Here is a 17,155-nt window from a genome sequence, read left to right as displayed (position 1 = left end):
TATTTAAAAAATTTATTAAAATGCTAATTCAGAATTAGTTTCATGACAGAACAATTATGATTATTTTATAACAGGGTTTTTTAAATGAAAAATTGTGATCTTTTTCAATTATGTTTTGTTAGGCATATGAAAGAATATTGATGTCTAAGTATTCTGCTACCTTTTCTTCTTAGTCTATGCCTCTATGACCAACTTGAAATAAGACTAAAGAACTTCTTTATACAAAATTAAGTTATTCACGGATATCACTTGAACCATTTTCTAAGCCAAAAAGATTAGCTAAAGCATGAGCCAGTAATTAAATATTCTTTTAACATATGGAATATACTATATCTCTTATCTCTAAAATTATTTTCATGTGATCCTTCATAAAAGACACGCTATGTGATTTTCTCTTCTTTTGGAATAATTCTACCAAAATGTGATCCAATAAGTAATAATACTCAAAGGGCAATGTGTTACTATGGATGGCTTCCCTGTTAGAACACCAACAACGCAGTTTTCTCTCATGAACACCTACCAGCATCTCCAAATGCCTGGTAGTAACTCCTATTATACTTCGTACTCTAGCAGTGCTGATGAGTTACATTTTGAACCATAATGTACTTTTATACAGAATCTCACTTATCTGATCTTAGAATCTTGTCTCAATTGAAATGTTTTGTAAAAAATTGTGGGACAGGTTTTTTTAAAATATGTTTTTCTCAAATTCTCAGAAATATTAATGCCATTTCATTAATATAAACACTGACTTCCCAGCACCACATCTTCTGAGATTGCCAGGTCTTGTCTCTGCAGAAGAAATGGATGCAGTCTGATTTGCTAGTCAGGCAATACTGCTCTTAAGGGATGAGGGACAGTCATTTACAGTTCCTGTCATCTGCATGGCTTCTTTAGGCCCCACCATGGGCCAGGGCTTAGAGCCTACTTTATCCATGTTGCCCTGTGTGTTGAAAAATGCACATTATTGGCACAGTGGCAAGCAGACTCTTATTCAGAACTGTGAAAAGGATTTCTTAATACGGGAGCCAAATGTATTTTTGGATATTTACCTTTGTTCCTAAATACCAGTTTCTGAAATTTTAAGAGATGAATGGATTAGTTTTTAAGCACTTTCAATGCCTATCTCACATAAACTGTGGTGGATTACTCACTTCAATGAGTAGCATAAACATTCAAAAGTAATTGATGGCTGTAGATTGGAGACTAGTAAAGAGAATATGGTAATGGTAGGTGAGTGAGCTATAAGAAGTTGAACTAGGGTTCTAGGAGTAAGAAAGATAAAGGGAAATCAAATTATCAGAGCTTAATGACAGATTGAATGAGGAGAACAAGGGAAAGAAGGTATGGAAGCAGAGACTGGAGTTTTGATTGGGAAAATGTTGGTAACAAAAAGAAGTCTGGAGAAGGAACTGATTTGCTGAAAGAGATGTAATGATTTTGGCTTGGAATATTTTAGCATGAAGAAGTGAAACATCTAAGTAAAGATATCTCACTGGCAATTTAAAACATGGGCTAGGAGTTCAGGTTAAAATTGTTGTAAGATTTGGTTTTATACTCATAGAATTGATGTTTGAAACAACAGGTATACATGAGATTACCAAGAGATATGATTATTTGGGCTAAGTGCCAAAAAGCACACACACAGCCTGAGTGGATTTCCAAATAAATAGCTTAAAAAAAGAGGCAATGTAGAATCTGGGAAAGAGAAGGGTATTTAAAATGACCACAGGGGGTTATTTGTAAGGAAAATATCACTTGAGTACTGGGGAGGGTCTCAACTTTGAACAAAGGACAGTTATTCCTTTAAACCAACAGTGAATGCAGAACACGGAGGGAAAAAATATACACATTTTGAGGTGAAGAGTATGAGCATTAGGAAGCTGGGGGTTGAAGATAATTTTTCAAGGTGGTGAGGTTATCAGCTGACTCCAAATGAAGAGCAAATTGAGCAGAGTTGAAGTTTGCCATACCTCTGGGGGATTCTGAAGACAGCTGTAGATGAATAAAAAGATTATCTAAGACTGGGAGGGTCTAGGATGATTATGTATTGGAGTAAGATGGCATTGTTTTATCGCTTTCCTTTCTTTAGCATCAGAATAATCCCTTCTATGCACCAAATTTCCATTTTATCTAACATTTATTGGACAGTAAGGAAGTAGAAAAAGTTAATTTGAACCTCAATAGTATGCAAGTTCTACCTAAATTGGTAAAACCAGCCTTAAAATGTGCTTTTAATGTGACTGTTGATCAATCATGTTTCCTTTAGAGTAACGAAAATTTCCCAACATATTTGCTGACTTGAGCTAGAATCCGTTTTCAATAGTTAGAGTTCTGGGGTCTGACAATTGGCTTCATAACTCCAGAGAATTCACTTAGCCTAGACTTGCTTCCTATTTATTTAGCATTCTGTCATCCTTGAGAGAGATTTAAGGATCAAAGTTGGTCTCAACTTGGGTAAAATCTGAACTTATTCTGTCAGATAGCCCACACCTATCTTCAAGTGAATCTTACTGTGAGGCTACACACACAAAAAGATTTGTCAAGGGAAGAATTATTTTGTTTTGTTTTGTTGTTTAATGGGAAAGAGCCCCAGCCAGTAGATAAATATGTCTTTGGCTCCACCTTCTGTACAAAGTGAAAACGAACATCATCAGGAGTAACGTAAATTATTTAATACTTCCACTTAAAAAAAAAAATCACCTTTTTAAAAATTAAGCTTAATTTTATGATCATTTGTGAATGTTTATATTCCTTCAGCAAATATTTCCTATGTCTGAGGAACTATGCTAGTAAGGATGTTTTAGTTATGCATTGAAAACAAAAACAGTATTAGGTTGAATTCATTCAGCTTTATGGTTTGAGTTTTCTTTAACTGAATTTTGAAAAAAGAAGCAAATAATGCTTGGGTAAAAAATATTTATATTTTAAGGAACGTGTTCTGTTCCTCTACGTTCTACAGGGAGTTGCTATTTTTAAGCATCCTATTAATGGCACACCCACTTAAAAAAATTAATTACCAGGAGCAAAGCTAGAGGTTTTGTATCTGAAACTACTGATTTAGCACATATGCTACTTTACGTTAAGGAGACACAATAAAGCATTTGAACAGACTGACAATTGACTGCTCTAACAAACTTAAATCAGCTAAATATCATCTAACAAATGAGAAAATATATTTTAGGGCAAAGAAAATGAACATTATTTCATTAATTAAAAATCATTCATCAAAGTAGTTATCTCATCAACATAATCATTCACCATCGTTTTATATTTGGCATTGTACTAAATGCAATGGAATTTTGGAGAACAGAGAGAATATTTTATAAGTGCAGGTGATTCCTTTATATGAAAAATGTTTGCAAACAATCAAGAGCATAAACAAACACATAGTTATAATAACAATTAATGCCCAAAATTATTTGTATGTGTGTTGAGTTGATGCCAAAGGAAAGGAAAAGACTTAGCATTGCTTCAGAAGTCAGCTGAGATAAAAATTCCCAAATGAAAAATTTATATGCTTGGTTATAGCACCACTTACCAAAATCATTAAAATATCTTTCTGTTGTATGTTTAAGTGCACAGGGAAAGGTACCTATGGGCAGCTTTAGATAGTACATGTCCTTTATGGACACCACCAAATTTAATAGAGTCTTCATTTAGGATAGTATGAAACAACACAATTATCTATAAGAAATTATGCATGATAGTAACTATAAATTCTATATGTAGTAAAAATATTACAGCCCACAAAGCTCTAAGGATACAAAATTAAACAAAAGACCTTAAGACAGCCTCCAGTTTTCTTATTAATTAATTATTTGCTACTGGAAATGAATTGTACTTTAGTGTCAGATGGTTACTAACATAAAAACAAGGTCCAAAACTATTGTAGCAAATTTAATAAGTTTGCAAGGCTTAGGTGACTTTTTAAATTCTTGAAGATTCATGTAGTCACCTACAACAAAACACTAGAGGTCAGAGCCAGCCCAATATAAAGTCAGAATATTACCACCCAGTGAAGTATAGCTTAAAGACCTTCAAAACTCTTTCAGACCAAAATCATCTTCTCTACCCATTCACTCTGAAGGCTAGATTTTCCACCATTAAAGTTCTACCTGTGGATTAAGACATTAGAGTCCTTAAATAGGTGGCAAGGTACCTATGGGCAATTTAACAAAAATTAACTTACCATTGTGATATATGAAGAGAGCTTTAAATATCTGGGAATATAAATTTTTATGGAAATAAGCAGTCAAGAGATCTACAAACTGACCTAAACCAGTTTGGTTGTGCACAACTTCTGTGCTCTTTTTGGCATATGATTAGTGGCCATCACAAAAGATTGAGGTGTATTAAGGCTACTCTCCTGTGACATTAGTGCCAGATGAAAATAAAACAAGCTTTTAGACCAAGTTCAGCCTCAGGTTTACGTACTTATTTAATAAGCACTTATTAGTAAGCAGGCACTAAGCATTTTGTATAACTTGTTTAGTATTCTCCAGGAAGTCCCAACTCTCTTCTTTGTAGGTGCTGAGCCCACTACTTCACATGAAAAGAAGTGATGATATTTCAGAAACAGCATACATATTGTAATACAAAGACTTGGTAACCAGATATCTTCCAAACCAATGAATGGACACAGAACAAAGGGTCAAGTTACTGGTTTCTTAAATCCTGTTCATGCTAAATTACAGCCAATGTACAGATGTTGGATACCACTAATTTCCCCAAGGGGAGCCTATGTTTAGCATTCATTTGCGGATTAATAAACCACTAATTTCACTAGTGAAAATCTGTATCTGACATTTGGGATGCTAATTAACAAATGTCTCACGTATTTTAAGAACATGGATACAGCAGCACTTGTAGTTCTCTCTGAGGTCGGCTTTCTGATGTGTATTTGCCACCAAGACCCCTAGAACATGAATTCTTGATAATAAAATTCTTTCTTTCTTTCTTTCTTTCTTTCTTTCTTTCTTTCTTTCTTTCTTTTCACACATTTTTTTAAAGTCTATTTATTTTTGAGAGAGAGAAACACAAGCAGGGAGGGGCAGAGAGAAAGGGAGACACAGAATCCGAAGCAGGCTCTAGGCTCTGAGCTGTCAGCACAGAGCCCAATGCAGGGCTCGAACCCACAAACCGTGAGATCATGACCTGAGTCAAAGTGGGATGCTTATCCGACCGAGCCACCCAAGCACCCATGCTGATGTTTTAAAAAGTGAATTATAGACATCATAAAACAGGGAAACTATGCTTGCTTAGTTTATTATTTAGTATACTAGATTTAATATACTAGAATTTAGTATACTAGAAGATGGAGTTACCTTTTGGATGCCTGGTGGTAAGAGGGGAAGAGAAAGCCAGGAGTTCGAAGGAGATACCAGAAGAATTGGGGGGTATTAAGAACACATAGGGATATTTTAAAAATTTTACCCTTGAATGGTCCCATCTCAAGAAGTTACGAATTTACTCCTAAAAAAAGGCATGGATATTTTAAATACTTTTAGTTTAAAGTGTAATACTTCATAATACTTTATATTTCCTTCATAAGTAACTTGAATCTTATATCATGTAAAGTTCAGATTTATACATATTCAGTGGACTTTCATTCATGTTTCACACTGACCTTCTCCACTCCATACCCCTGCCATTTTCTTGACCCTGAATCACTCTTGTTGAAATACTTGTAGGCAGGTTGTTATCACCTGACTTCTGATCTTGAAAGCAGCAGAGGCAGCTGGTATTTTGATATTCTCTTGACAATCTTGTTTTATAAAATTTCCAGTCAAAATAGCAGATTTGATATGTTTGGAAGGTTCACATGACTTTTTAATCTATTAGAAATTCATGCGGTATTGGGTGGAATTCATTTCAGTAGACAATTTCCCTTCCATAATTTTAGTAGTTCTTTTATTTTCAATCTTGAATGAAACACTAATGGTTTTTAAATACTGAAATTCAAAATATTAAAATGTGGAGAATTAAAGAAATCAAGTTATGATTAATATAGGTAATAGAGTATTTTTTTTATTCTAAAGCATTAATAAAGACAATGGAGGTACTTCAGGAATATAAGTCTTGTTTCATGGATTTGTATATAAAGATTTCAGTAATTTCCTTGGCTTCTTTGAAATAGTTTAGCCAGTGGGGAAAATACTGCATAGTTTTGAATCAGACCTTTTGATTATACTCATCCATTAAAAGACAGCATATTATGTGTTTAGACTAAATTCTAAAATATAGCCAGCCTGAACAGACATTTTTAATGAATTGACCACTAAACCAGATAGGACATAAAATCAATCTTTATTTTAGATCTTAATTAGGTAATGAAAACTGCAATTTTGTATTCAGATTTAAGAAACAGTTATAGAAAGCCTATTATGTCTTTAGTATTTCTGTGTTTTTATCTACAGGCAATCCTGATAAGTCAGATTCATTTGGAGGGGCTTCCAATATCCTTAAATATGAAGATACGCTACAGCCAGATTATAAAATTCTTGGTACACTTTAATATTTAAATTAACTAGTTAATAATTTTAATATAAAACCTCATAAAGCTATACAACTTTACTATTCATATCACAAATTATAGGGTTTATTTAAAACAATATAAAGTTGCCTAATGGTCCACAATGTTTAAAGGTTTCAAATGTCAGTTTATCTAACCATATGTATAATCTTATTTAGAAATGATATCAAAATTCCACATTTGAGGCCCAGACCTAATAGCCCTTTTGATAATGGCCTTTATGTTTAGCTCCTACTCTATCCCCTGGGCTCTTAGTAAAAGGATCTGGATTCTAAGCTAGAAGTTGGAGCTCCTCCTTTGCCATTGACTTACTAGTCACTTTTGCCTTGGATAATTCCTTCTCTTTTCTATCAACTTTTTGATGTGTAACATATTTGCAGAAGAGGGAACTATCTTAAATGTGTCATCTAAAGGATTTTTGCATATCAGATGCATCTGTTTAACCTGCAATCCTACCAAGAAATGGAGAATTACATCAATATCATCCCCATAGCTTTCCTTGAAGTCCTTTTCTTTCATTACTTCTCCCATATGGGTAATACAATCAATATCAGTCTTTCTTATTTTTCCTCTTCTCTTTAATTAAATGGAATCTTAAGGAAATTGCTTTTTTGTTATCTGACTTCTTTTGGGTTCATCTATATTGTTGTAGACAGTTACAGATCATTCATTATTATTGGTCAGTAATATACTCTTGTATGAAATACCAAAATTTATTTTTTCTACCTTTAATGGATTTTTGGGCAATTTCCAATTTTTGGATTTTACAAATAAAAATCCTCTTAACATTCTAGTACATGTATTTTGAGTTTTATATCATTTTTTAGTGATTTGTAGGATCTCTTTATTGTATGAGTCCTTTGTCAATGAGTGTATTGTGAAAAACTTTTCTTCCTCTGTGTTGCCTGTTTACTCTGATTTTTTTTTGATAAAGAAAAATTTCTAGATTTAATATACTCTAAACCGTCAATTTTTTTCTTTACAATTTGGACCATTTGCATTCTTTTAAAGAAATATTTGCCTACTCCAACTAAAATCAAGAAAATATTCTCCCATGTTTCCTTCTAAATTTTATTGTTTAACTTTTCACCTTTAGATCTACAATACCTGTAAATTGACTTTGTGTATGGTATAAGGTAGGGCATCAAATTGCATTTTTGTTGATATACATATTAATTTATGTAGCATCATTTATTAAAAAGACCATCCTTTGGGGCACCTGGGTGGCTCAGATGGTTAAGTATCTGATTCTTGATTTCGGCTCATGTCATGATCTCATGGTTCATGACTTCAAGCCACACATTGAGCTCTGTGCTGACACCATGGAGCCTGCTTGGGTTTCTTTCTCTCTGCCCCTTCCCTGGGCATGCACTCTCTGTCCCTCTCTTAAAATAAATACATAAACATGAAAAAAAAAAGGCCATCTTTTTTCCTATTGTAGCAGTGTTCTGTCAGTTGTAAATCAGCTGACTGTATATGTCTGGATCTATTTCTGAAACTCTTCATTCTGTGCCATTGGTCAGTTTGTCTTTGTACCAATAACATGTTCTCTTAGTTACTATATTTTCATGAAAGGTCTTGATATATTGATAGAATAAGTACTGCAGCTTTGTTTTACTTTTTCAGATGGTGTTGGCTGTACTTGGCCCTGCATTTTCATGTTTTTAAAAAATTCATCTCAGTTTTCACATACGTGCAAAAATAAAAGATAAATAAGAACAAAAAACTTGGGATTTTTATTGGGTGGCATAGGGATGATTCTGTAGATTTTTATTTTTTATTTTGCCTTCATTTTCAAGGATATTTTTACTGGATAGAGAGTGTGGGGTTGACAGTTTTTTTCTTTAAGCACTATCATGCATTATGTTCCACTCTTTTCTAGCTACCTAGTATCTGAGAAGTGAGCTGTTACCTGGATTATTATTCATGTATATGTAAAGTGTCTTTTTTTTTTTTTTTGGCTGCTCACAGATTTGCTCTTTATCCTTGGTTTTCAATTGTGCAACTATTATAACTGAAAATTTCTGTCTTTCATCAAATTTGGGAGTTTGGAGCCATTACATCTTCAATTTATTTTATCATTTAAGAAAATGTTTATTTATTAGTTTTGAGAGAGAGAGCACAAGGAGGGGAGGGGCAGAGAGAGAGGGAGAGAGAAAATCCCAAGCAGGCTTTGTGCTGTCAGCACAGAGCCTGACGTGGAGCTGAAACTCATGAACCATGAGATCATGACCTGAACTGAAATCAAGGATCAGATGCTTAACTGATAGAGCTACCCAGGCATACCTTCAATTTAAAAAGGTGTTTTTTCTGCTACATTCTCATTCTCATGTCTGTTTTGGACCATGATGTATATAGAACTACATACTATCATCTAACAGGTCCTGAGGCTTTGTTCATGTTTTTTTCTTCCTATTTTCATACTGGATAATTTCTTTTGATCTATCTTCAAGTTCATTTGCTTTTTCTTTTGTCATCTCCATTCTGCTGAGTCCCCCCATTGATTATATATTATATATTATATATTATATATTATATATTATATATATATTTATATATATTTTTGCTTAAAATTTCCATTTGTTTTTTCTTTTATCATTTTTCTTTCTCTGCTGAGATTTTGTATCTTCTTATTCAATTGCAAATATATTTTGTTTTACTTCATTGAGGTTAGTTAAAATAGCCACTTTAAAACTTTTAATTTCTAGTACCAACACTTGGGACATCTCAGGGCTTCTCTTAGTTGATTTTTTTTCTATTGGCAGTGCATTCCATTTGTCTGGTTTTTCATGTCAGGTGATTTTAAATTATACCCTAGAAATGATAAATGTTAAGTTGTCGAGGTTCTGGATTCTGTTATTTTTCCCTGATGTCTGCTATTTCTTTTGTTTTAGCCAGCAATTATATTATTGGATATTTTTATAGGATAAAATTATTTTAGAGCTGAACTAGGACAGCTTTATGTTTATCTTCAGGACATCTGGAAGTCTGTCACCTAATCTTGGCCAAGAAAAGGTCAGTCGGCTAGCTAATGATTTATAATATGCTGTTTTAAGTTCAAAACTCCCCTGGAGGCACCCAAGATTGGCTTGTTTATTGATGAATTATACCTAGGATGACCAGTTAAACTTTTGGGCTTGGCTTTTATACCTAGAAGAACATAAAAGGGCCCACTGAAAATTTTTGGGCAAGTCTCCTAAAACCAAGACTTATCAGAGAAATCTTGGCCAATTCAATCCCAAGGTGAAACACATATTCATGTGACAGAGCGCTTGGAGGTTTCACACACCCTTAGTGCTTTTTTTTTTTTTTATGCTTTTTCTCCCCTCTTTTTCTTGTTGTACCATATCCTTTGCCTTCAATAACTGTTTTACATGAGTATGCTCTGTTGACTCTTGCAAATCCTTTCAATTATCTAACCTACTGTAATCCATGCAAAATTGAACTGCTAACTCTCTTTCTTGGGTGGCAGTATTTAATTACTATTGGCCAGGATGTTTCCACACAGGTGTGATTAAGGCATCAGTCAAAGATATGGGAAGGAAGAATTTGAGCAACCCCTTTCTGATTCTTTTCCTTCCAAAACCTACCTACTCTCTTCAATGGTCACAGTTTTCTGAGCTTCAGTTTTATGGTTTGCACACTATTTTCCTTCACAGTCCCAGTGCTTCCAGCACCATCTGCCCTTGGCTTCCTGCTGAAAGTCTGCAAAAAATGGAAACTCACTTCATGGGACTCCATTTTTCTTTCTTTTTTCTTTTTAATTTTTTTAATGTTTATTTATTTTTGACAGAGAGAGAGACAGAGCATGAGCGGGGGAGGAGCAGAGAGAGAGGGAGACACAGAATCTGAAGCAGGCTCCAGGCTCCGAGCTGTCAGCACAGAGCCCAACACAGGGTTCGAACTCACAGACCGCGAGATCATGACCAGAGCCGAAGTCGGACGCTCAACCGACTGAGCCACCCAGGCGCCCCCATTTTTCTAAACAAGTACATAGTTGATCTTACTCTGTTTACTCTCCAGTGCTTTAAGTGGCCGCTATTTGTATTAGGTCTAGATTTTATGATTGTTTTCTATAGAGGATTCAGGCTGACTTGATCTTACTCTGTCATTATTGGAAGCTGAACAACTCTCATGAGATTTTTTTAAACTATTGCTTTTTTTCCAAAAAATAAAAAAAAGTTGTTTTAAAATGAAAAAAAAAAACCACTATATTTTAGTTTGTTTGGTATACAAAATCTATTGCCAACCCTGTGAGCTAATAGAATGTTTAGAAACAGATTATTTATTCATCTTGAGAGAGAGAGAATCCCAAGCAGGATCCATGCTGGCAGTGCAGAGCCCAACACAGGGCGCAATCTCATGAGCCATGAGATCATGACCTGAGCTGAAATCAAGAGTCAGATGCCTAACCGACTGAGCCACCCAGGCACCCTAGAATAGGATGATTTAAAGGAGAGATTGTCTTATCCTGAGAATAATTATGAATCCATTTGGTCAGAAAAAATATTTTTACCAAAAAATAAAAGCTTCATCAATTGTCTGCTAATTGTTTTATGATTCACTATAGTCCTAGCATTATTGGTTAGTGACAAATAGATGTCAATGACATCTAGGAAAAAAAGGTTACTATACCTAATACATGGATATTATCCATCTTCCTTTTCACTATGTTAATATACTATCTCATTTAATCCAATGGGGTAGGTATTCCCTGTTTAACAGATGATCACACAGACATTCTGGGAAGTTAAGTAACCTGCCCAAAATCACTGTACTAAATGACAAGGCCTGGCCTATTCTAAGTCTGAGCTTTTAGTTACATATAATACATGACTAATTACTGTGAGTTAATTGGTATTTATAAGGATGTGTGTATGTATGTGTGTGTGTAAGTATGCTTTAAGTATATTTTTGGTAAGTGGTATTTCTGGCAGAGGGAAAAGAGCATTGCTGAAGGAAAGTACATTGGCAAATGCTAACTCTGTGAGTTTTTTGTGTATAATGGTATTAAGTTTATCAGGAAATTAGTAGGTATTTTATGAGAAATATAAACAAGTTTATATTAAACCATAATTATTCAATTTTCTTTTAGTATATTTAAAATAATTATCTCCTATCATTAGTACTTCTGTAAGCATAAATATATTTCATTGTATTGTAGGAAGACCTATAAAGCAGATTGGCAAACTATAAGCTACAGGCCAGATCCTGCCTACCATCTATTTTTGTAAGTAAAATTCTATCTTATGTTATTTAATTGGAATACAGCCATGATTATCTGTGTATTTATTGTCTATGGCTGCTTTTGAGCTATAACAGCAGAGGTGAGTAGTTGTAGCCAATACTGTATGACCCCAACCCTAAAATATTCATTCTCTGAGTCTAAATACAGACAATTTGCCAATCCCTACTCTTAAAGTATTCTTGAGATTTTATTTTTCTTTCTCTCCACCCTCCACCTTTCCATTTTATTAATAAGGTACTTGCAGTCCATAGAGGCCTAGTAAATAAATTAATTGCATATCTAGGACTAGAACCCAAATCTCCTATTTCTCAATTTGGCACTTTGAATTAAGCCTTTCTTTCTCTCTTTCTTCTTTCTTTCTTTCTTTCTTTCTTTCTTTCTTTCTTTCTTTCTTCCTTTTCATGTTTATCTTTTCATGTTCATCTTTTCTTTTTCTTCTCATGTTTATAGAAAGACATGGTTCTCTGATCTCAAGTGGATTTTATTCTGGTCTTTCTCTAAATCATTTCCTTCATGATGAATTAGGTTTATAAGCTAGGAAAGTATTTCCTTCAAGTTCACAAACACAGAATCAAATCACAGAACAACCTATTTTAAAAGGCTACATTTTTACACAAACGGTACATGATTTGGCAGGCTGATATTTAATCAATGTCAGTGGATAGAAACAGTTTGTTCACTTGCTACCTGCTTTTCTTAAGTTACCTAACCTTCATGTTTGTTGAAATTTTCAGATGTGTAATTGACCCCTGTAAAGGTGGTTGCAGCTTATCGTGCTTTCTGAAGCTCTAAGATTGATAGTAAAACATTTCATAAAGTTAACAGGCATGTACTTAAGAAGAAAGATACTGCTATAACAGGTGTCATTCTAATGTAGTATGTGCATGAATTTGTCCCTTATATTTCTGAAGTGTAAGGTTTTATTATTATTTTTTTTAATATTTTTATTATATTTTTAAAAATTTAAACCCAAGTTAGTTCTTTGTCCATTAGTCAGTCCATTTCCAAGTGCTGCTATAAACATTGGGGTTCATGTGCCCTTTCAAATCAACACTCCTGTATCCTTTGGTACACACCTAGGATAAATACCTAGTAGTGCAATTGCTGGGTCGTAAGGTGTTCTAGTTTTAATTTTTGAGGAACCTCCGTACTGTTTTCCAGAGTGGCTGCACCAGTTTGCATTCCCACCAACAGTGCAAAAGGGTTCCTCTTTCTCCACACCCTCGCCAACATGTTGCCTGAATTGTTAATTTTAGCCATTCAGACAGGTGTGAGGTACTATCTCCTTGTGGTTTTGATTTGTATTTCCCTGATGATGAGTGATGTTGAGCATCTTTTCATGTAGCTGTTGGCCGTCTTGATGTCTTCTTTGGAAAAGTGTCTATTCATGTCTTTTGCCCATTTCTTCACTGGGTTATTTGATTTTTGGGTGTTGAGTTTGATAAGTCCTATAGATTTTGGATACTAACGCTTTACCTGATATGTCATTTGCAAATATCTTTTCCCATTCTGTTTTAGTTTTGCTGATTGTTTCCTTCGCTGTGCAGAAACTTTTTATCTTAATGAGGTCCCAATGGTTCATTTTTGTTTTGTTTCTCTTGCCGCTGGAGACATGTCAAATAAGAAATTGCTGTGGCCGAGGTTGAAGAGGTTGTTGCCTGATTTCTCCTATAGGATTTTGATGGCTTCCTGTCTTACAATTAGGTCTTCCATCCATTTGAGTTTATTTTTGTGTATGATGTGATAAAGTGGTCCAGGTTCATTCTTATACATGTCGGCATCCAGTTTTCCCAACACCATTTGCTAAAGAGACTCTCTTTTTTCCATTGGATATTCTTTCCTGCTTTGTCAAAGATTAGTTGGCCATATATTTGTGAGTCCATTGCTATGTTCTCTATTCTGTTGTTATGCTAATACCATACTGTCTTGATGATTACAGCTTTGTAATACAGCTTGAAGTCTGGAATTGTGTTGCTTCCAGTTTTGTTCTTCTTTTTCAGCATTGCTTTGGCTATTTGGGGTTTGTTTTTTTTTTTTGGTTCCATACAAATTTTAGGATTGTTAGTTCTTTTTTTTTTTTAGTTTTTTTTTTTAACGTTTATTTATTTTTGAGACAGAGACAGACAGAGCATGAATGGGGGAAGGTCAGAGAGAGAGGGAGACACAGAATCCAAAACAGGCTCCAGGCTCTGAGCTGTCAGCACAGAGCCCGACATGGGGCTCAAACTCACGGGCCGCGAGATCATGACCTGAGCCGAAGTCGGACGCTCAACCGACTGAGCCACCCAGGCACCCCTAGGATTGTTAGTTCTAACTCTGTGAATAATGCTGGTATTATTTTGATAGAGATTGCATAAGGTTTTATTCTTAACATTGATTCCTTCTGAAAACCAAGTGAAGATTTGGAGAGGAGACTTTAAGCCTACAGTTTTATTTGTGAATATACGCTACTTCCCTCTTTAGGCACAGATCATGATAATGGGACAGCAGATGCTGCTGCACAATGAAAAGCATTTTACCGTTAAAATCTTTTCTAAGTATTATTCACAATGGCTTTTACCTATATCATTGGGACCCCTTTAACTTTAAACTCTAGAATAGTGGTGCCACATTTGCAGAATATGGTTTTAATTGGTGAACTTATTTTAAATGCAGATGATTGGGATCCACCAGAGGTATAATGAGTCTGAATCGCTGGGTGCTGGTAGTTGAACATATATATATGGTTTAAAATGTTTTTAATATATATATGTTTTTTTAACTTTTTATTTATCTATTTTGAGAGAGAGAGCAAGCATGTTGGGGAGAGGTAGAGAGAGAGAGGGAGAGAGAGAGAAAGGGATGTATATTTTTAAAAAGATCTGCAGGTTACTCTGGAGCACAGCAAAGACCCTCTGGTAATGAGAAAACTGTTTTCATCTGATGGTCTGGAAAACTGGGTTGTAATTTTTAAAAAAATCTTTAGTTTTGAGAGAGAGAGAGAGACAGAGTGCAAGCAGGGGAGGAACAGAGAGAGAAAGAAACACAGAATCCAGAGCAGGCTCCAGGCTCTAAGCTCTGAGCTGTCAGCACAGAGCCCGATGTGGGGCTTGAACTCATGAGCTGTGAGATCATGAGCTGAACCAAAGTCAGATGCTTAACCAACTGAGCCACCCAGGTGCCCTGCAGATAAAATGTTTAATATAGTGTCTGGTACATAAAACTCAGTAAAAGTTAATTCATTAGACGTATTATTATTATAATCATTATTACTACCGATACCAAAATGACTTAAAACTATAATTGAGTATAATAGACATACTATTTGCCCCTATGAAACCAAGAAAGAACTGACCTTGTTCATTTACTCATTTATTCATCCATTCATTACAATAAATAATCACTGCCGCCTGCCAAGATCCAGACACTGCACTGCCTTGCCCTGATAATACAATGTTGAATACTATGGGGTCTCTGACCTCAAGAGACATATATACCAGTGGAAGGTAAAGACCAAAAAATCAACTCAATAGTCCTATAGTTTTTCCTCTGAAGTACAATCACTTCAATAAGAAAACAAACTGACAATACTATGGGGCATCTCTAGGATCCTTTTCTTCCCTAGTGAAACACACAGTATATTGCTCATGCTCAAATACTCAACAAGGGAAAGAAATAATGGCTCTTTTCAACAATTTGCAGTGTCAAAATTTATATCCACCTTGTCAAAAGACTTAGTAGTCAAGCAATAAGCTGCTGCTTTTATTAAAAAAAAAAGGCCTAAGTACTTGGTAAAAAGCCATTTCATTCACTTCTACAAGGATGATAATTTCCACTAGATAGTTTTATCTCTCTTCTTGAGTAATATGGTATGTACATGTTAAAAAAGTTTGCATTTTTGTAGAACTTGTTGCTCTAAGAGTAGTTTAAATAAAAATGAACTAAGAGCATTCAGTTAAGCTCCCCTCTCTGATGGACTCACTGTCTTTGACATCTAGAGGAGGTTTTATAATCCTTGTTTTAAAGACTTAATAAAATTGGTGTTAATAGTCTTTTCATCATTTAAACTGTCTTCCCTTGAGAATTCCATTATTGCTCCTGATAAATTCCTTATAAGAGTATGGGGAATTAGAAAGGAGGATAGGAAATGTTTAGATGATCATGAATATACACAATATCAAAGTTTACTTTATTAGAGATAACACTAAGAATATTAAGAAAGAGGCATCTCTTGACATGCTAATTGTTCTATAAATTAAAACTTATGTTTTCTACTAGGTAAATTGAGAATACTGAGTGAACATGCTTGCTTTTCCTATCAGATCTCTCTTCTTCAAGTTCGAATTGGAGAAATTTCCTGGAAAATACATAGATCCTACATGCCTAAAAGTGAAGCAATAGATTAAAAAAATACTTGTAACATACATAGAAAATAAAAGTTAGAAAAACATAGCAAAAGACTAATTCAGATTACATAAAACAATATCAATAGCACTGATACATAAATAGGCAAAGTATATTAACAAACGAATCAAAATGGTGAATACATTAAAAAAAACTACCACCACTAGTAATAAGAAATATAGATTAAAACAAAATAGCATTTTCTCTATAAAATTGGCAGAGATTATAAAATAGCAATAGGAAACACTGATAACAGGGTGTGATGACACCACTATTCAATGCTACAATGTGTATAAATTACAATTTTTTGAAAGTAACTTAGCAATAAAGCATCAGTATTAAACATGTTATACTTTTTATTAGTCTGGTCTCTCAGGGTTGTAAGCTACCAAAACCCCCCACGCTACACCTGCTTAGGTCAAAAGGGAAATTATATCCTAGTTTCAGGATGGAGTCTGCTACTGAAGTGATGTTACTAGGAATCTCTAATCTCTTAAAATGAACCTCTGGCTTCTATCTTTCTTCCTTGTTAGCTTCATACCAAGGCAAGCTCTTTCCAATGGTCACTTGTATCACCCTGTTAGCAATCCCTAACTTCCACAGTAGTTCTTGGAAGAACACAAGACTGAGTCTCATCCGAGTTGGGTCTCACATTTGGTCCTGAGCCAGTGACTGCAGCCAGGAGAGTAAATGTCTTAATTCCCAGGTGTGGGTCCTGCACACACCTTACAGCTAGGGGTGGAGTTGGCTTTAACCCAAACTCCTGGGATATAGGGTGATTCTCCAAAGTAAGGTACTGTCACCAAAATGAAGGGAAATGAAGGCTGGTCAGAAAAATAGTTATTGTAGTACAGTTTCACCCTTTAATAACACTCCTGTGAATTAATGTTAAGAAATAATAGATGCAGATTTACATTTATTACAGCTTTAGTCATAAAGTTTCAACAAAAAAATAGAAAACAAGACAAAAAAAAAGCAATCCTATTGCC

Source organism: Prionailurus viverrinus, chromosome B2 (assembly GCF_022837055.1).
Source record: "Prionailurus viverrinus isolate Anna chromosome B2, UM_Priviv_1.0, whole genome shotgun sequence".
NCBI lineage: Eukaryota > Metazoa > Chordata > Mammalia > Carnivora > Felidae > Prionailurus > Prionailurus viverrinus.
Note: the sequence above shows the minus strand (reverse complement) of the source record.